At 36.9% G+C, this 4599-nt stretch overlaps 1 non-coding gene across 1 annotated transcript; it reads right to left on the bottom strand.

Moving 5' to 3' along the window:
- Window positions 1–556: 556 nt before the first annotated feature.
- Trnar-ccg (transfer RNA arginine (anticodon CCG)) lies at window positions 557–629 on the bottom strand. The gene has a single exon. It is a non-coding gene; the product is annotated as a tRNA-Arg (tRNA).
- Window positions 630–4599: the final 3970 nt, after the last annotated feature.

Below are 4599 nucleotides of genomic sequence, written 5' to 3'. Positions count from 1 at the left end.
TAAAAAGGAGAAAACAAAGGAAAATTTTGGGAATTTTACGACCCTTAGCGGGACAAATTTGACCAATTTTGACCAAATTTCGATCTTTCAGGGGGTAAAAAGTTGAATTTTTTCTATTTTTCCGACCCTTAGCGGGACTTTGGAAGTCCAAAAAAGGTACCCTTGAGGGCGGCACATAACCTTCCATTTGCCTAAGTACCCCCCACCCCCCGGGAAAATATCATTTCGTGTGGAGCAATCTAAGGATTTAATGTGTTTTTTCTACTCTTGCAGTAATTTTCAGTATATTGTCGCACTTTTTCCTATGCTATGTAAACAAGGTATGTAGATTTCGAAAACCTGAGTTGGTGGTGCTTGTAGGACCGTTATATTGAACTAGATATAGACCATGAATTACCAATGTTAAATCCTCAGATCGCTCCATAACAAACATTCTTCTATTTCCGTGACAGACCATGTCCTAATTATGTGGCAAAACCTTTTTCTTTTCTATTTCTGAGTTCACTATGGTGTTGTGACGAAAACTTGGAAAAAAGAAAAAGGAGAATTTTTCAAACGACCCTGATGGGACTTGAACCCACAATCTCCAGCTCCGGAGGCTGGCGCCTTATCCATTAGGCCACAGGGCCTCGTATGATAGGAGGTAACTGAGGAAGGAGATCTTTTAAGATTCTCGATTAGTGATTTTAAGAACCTTTAGGAGACAAACCTATGGATTTATACCTCTTTGAGGGACTTTTGAGGTATGAACAATAGTACCTCATGGTTTTTGTCTAAGTATATTTTTGGCTTCAAAATAACAAACCTCAGCTCAAGTGCCCTTGAAGCTTTTTAAAATGATCCTTGACTTGAGCCGGTTTTGCTCTCCACCTATACTCTACTCTATCAAATAGAAAGCGCTCATACTCCCTACACTCCAAAAACAATCTGATTGGAAATTTATGAATTTGCGAGAAAAACGAACACTTATGAATAAATTGATGAGCTTTAAAAATACAAGTTGGACTTCCTACTCTCTAGCTCTTAAATTGATTTTATAAATCTGTTATTAATAAACAATTTTTGATTGACAGCTCACTCCTACCCCCTTCTATACTAAAATGTAAACTTTTACTTAGCCAGTACCTGATTTTGACGTCAATTTAAAACGAAGGTACTAGAGGTTATCTTAGATGGTCGGTTAGATGCAGAAATCTTGGAACTACCCTACGAAATTTTCCAGTGGGAGGGGTTCCACCGGGTTTGTGAGAAGGGGATGTATTATATCAGGGTTATTGGCCCAGCGCTAAGCGAGTGGGCCTTTCATTTGCAACGTTCTGTTCGTGTGTACGTGTGTCTGTCCGTCCGTTTTGGTAGAAACGGCGCTTAAAACCAGTACCACACTTTTTAATTTTGCCGTCTGGAGAGGGAAAAGCTTGCTAAAGTCGGATACTGGCTATAAAAGATATATTTTCTGATTCCGCGCTCCTTCAAAGCAATTTTCTAAACGAAACAAGATGGCGGTCGAAGCGAGGAGGTTGATTCATACTTTCTTGAACATTTTCTTTGCTTTATGTAGTGGTCAAGAGACTTTCAAACCAAAGAAATTTTGTATTGATTTTTCTTTATAAACCTTTTTCAACATTCTGCCATATCTTATAGTCTTTGCTCAAGTTTTCATAAAGTTTTTTGAGTGAAAATTCTACCTTAAAATCACTTTCATTTTTAGTTTCTTGACTTGTTTTCAAAAAGACTTTATTTTTAGGAAATAGCTATTAATGGCTTCTGATATAGAAAAAAATAAACTGAAATGCAGCTGATGTGTAAAATTGAATAAGATTGGAACATTTTTCTTGATGCCACACAAGAAAACAGTCACTTCTGGATCTGTCGCTGTTAACAAAACAACGGTCAGTGACAATGGGACGTGGTACCATGAAGTCGGGTAACTTGCATCAGTGGAGGCAAACATGCATACCCTCAAATGAATGACCTGTCTGGTCATTAAAATACAAAGTTAAATCAAAACAAAAATGGTAGAATAGAGCTGCTTTTATTGTCTTTTATTGGTCATTCATTTGAGGGTTATGCATGTTTGCCTCCACTGATGCAAAGTTAACCGACTTCACGGTATGATTTTCAAACTCAGCACATAATTGTTTAAAGTAAACTGATTTTGGAATTTGGTAATGGACACTAAAATGGAGCTCATGTTTAAATTGGAACAAGATTGGAACTTTTTCCATGATGCTACGGCGGGTGAAAATGGTTATTTCTGGATCTGTCTCGTTTGACGATTGGTGGCTTGATTTTTCAAACTCGATACAAAATTATTTCAAGTAAGCTGATTTTGAAATTATGTTAATGGAGACTAAAATGCAGCTTGTGTGTAAATTTGAACAAGATTGGGACTTTTTTCATGATTCTACGCATATTAAATACATTTCTGGATCTGTCGCATTAAACGGTCGGTCGCTTGATTTTTCAAACTCTTTCACCGTTTAGTTTTTTAAAGATCATTTTTCTGGTTTACGGTCTGATCCAACTAACATGCCTACAGGGATATTTCTCCCTGCATGTGAGTGCACCTAATTGGTTAAAAAGCGCCCACTCACTATATTTTTGCGGTTTTTTTAGATATTTTTCTATGGGCGCGCATAATTTATGGAAATTTTCCACCTAGGACATTTTTATTCCAACCCCCCGCTTATTAAGTTTTGAGATTTTTTCCAACCTCCCCCCGCTTATTCCAAACCCCCTAGCTATTAGGTACCAGAGAGTATTCAACTGGTTGAACCTGCGCCTGTAGACCCGGTTGGTTAGGAGACCATTCAATAAAATTTCAAGCGTCTAACCAATGAGAAGTACCGCGGTGATTTTGAAAAGATTTTTCCTGTCCTCACTTTGATCCATGTCAACAGGGTCATACATTTGCTATTTCACACGCTCGTTTTCAACACGTTGCTTTTCGCTGGGCCTTCACGCCCAACGGGCTTCTTGTTTTAATTTGAGTCCACACTTCATCCTTGGTGGAATATTTCGTGTGTTTTTTTCTTTTTTGGTGCCTGGGAACGAGTCTTTTCAAACGAAAGAATTTCTTTTCTTTTCTACCAGACCAGGCATCTATTGCATCGCATCAAATGGGATTAATTTTTCGCGGTTGAGCTCGTCTGCAAAATTTTAAGATTTCGCGGGGATTTTATTTCGCAGATGATTCTATCGTAAGAAAATATTTTCACGGATTTGTGCCACTTTTGCTATTTTACTGCCAAACCAAGCATGTTGGTTGTGAAATACATATTATTAGCGCTTCTTTGATGGCGGTAAACGAGTTAAAAGTGGTCCTTTTACATTTAATTCAAAAAATGTTCACGGATGACAACCAAATCCGCGAAACTTAATCCCCGCGAAAATTAATCCCATTAAAGTATACTATTTTCAAGTTTTCTTTTAAAACTATTGCATTTTGGTGTAGCTCACGCCCCACTGAGGCTGCGAGACAGGGTTGTCATCAGTTTGGAAGTGTAGAAAGTTCAACAAAGTTTTAATCAAATTTAACAAAATGTTAATCAATTTTACGAGAGATGTCCTACAAAGTGGGAGGGTCTTGTTTGAGCTACACCTGTCAAAGATTGAAGAGACTGAATTGTTGTAATACAGTTTCGTTTGAAAAGCATGTAGTAATCAAGTTTATCACTGTTTCTCATCTCTCATTTAACTTTTGTGATTTTACTTTTAAACCTCTTAAATTCCGGATGATCCAGTTTCATTCATTATAATTCTTCTTATAAATTTATTACTCAAGAATGAGAAGGGTGGAAAGAGTTTATTTAGACTGTTGGGATTTTTTAGTATAATTTCATGGATATTTTTGAAATTTTCCATGGTCCTTGGAGCCAAGTTTGGTGTAGATTTTAACATTTTTATGAATGATTCGTTATACATTCATAAAAATAATTTCTCTCCAATTTTTTTTTGTTTAACACAAAATTTTCTATTGAGTGAACGGAAAGAGTACATCAAAATTGTTCCCAGAGTTGGTGATTGAAAAAACATGCATGAACGTTCGTTAATCTAGCTAAGCACCGCCTCGTTGGAGGTGATCAAGAAAAAATATCGTATTTTTGTGTGTGTGTTTTTAGTTGTTTCTGTTTTCTCCCTTCTTCCATCATAGTTGAATTGAGTTCTTTAATTGAAAGGATGAAAGGTGGAAATGTGGAAAATGAAGTTTTTATATACTTTTTTTGAAAGATACACCCTGTCTTAGTTGGGCCTTCAGGGCCTTCACTTCCCACCGGGGGGGGGGTTAAAAGGCAGCGACCGAACCGAATTTTCATTATTTATTCTTTTACAGGTTACAGGGACAGTGAGAGCGTAAGCCGTCAAGTTATTTCATTAACGGGACGATCTTTTTCTGTAAAAAATTGCAGAATCTCTCAACTACTAACTCGGGCACCCCTGTCATCAATTACACTCGATCTGACGTGACGTTCTCTGATGATCTGTTCTCTATGACTTCAATGTTAAATGTATAATACTGTAGTGAAAGTAGATTTTCTTTATTGCAGTTTTCTAGCTTAGGTTTTTAACTTTGGCTTTAATTAAATGTATAGCATTTGA

Source organism: Clytia hemisphaerica, unplaced genomic scaffold (genome assembly GCF_902728285.1).
Source record: "Clytia hemisphaerica strain Z4C2 unplaced genomic scaffold, Clytia hemisphaerica genome assembly, whole genome shotgun sequence".
Taxonomy (NCBI): domain Eukaryota; kingdom Metazoa; phylum Cnidaria; class Hydrozoa; order Leptothecata; family Clytiidae; genus Clytia; species Clytia hemisphaerica.
Note: the sequence above shows the minus strand (reverse complement) of the source record. Positions and strands in the feature narration are given on the sequence as shown.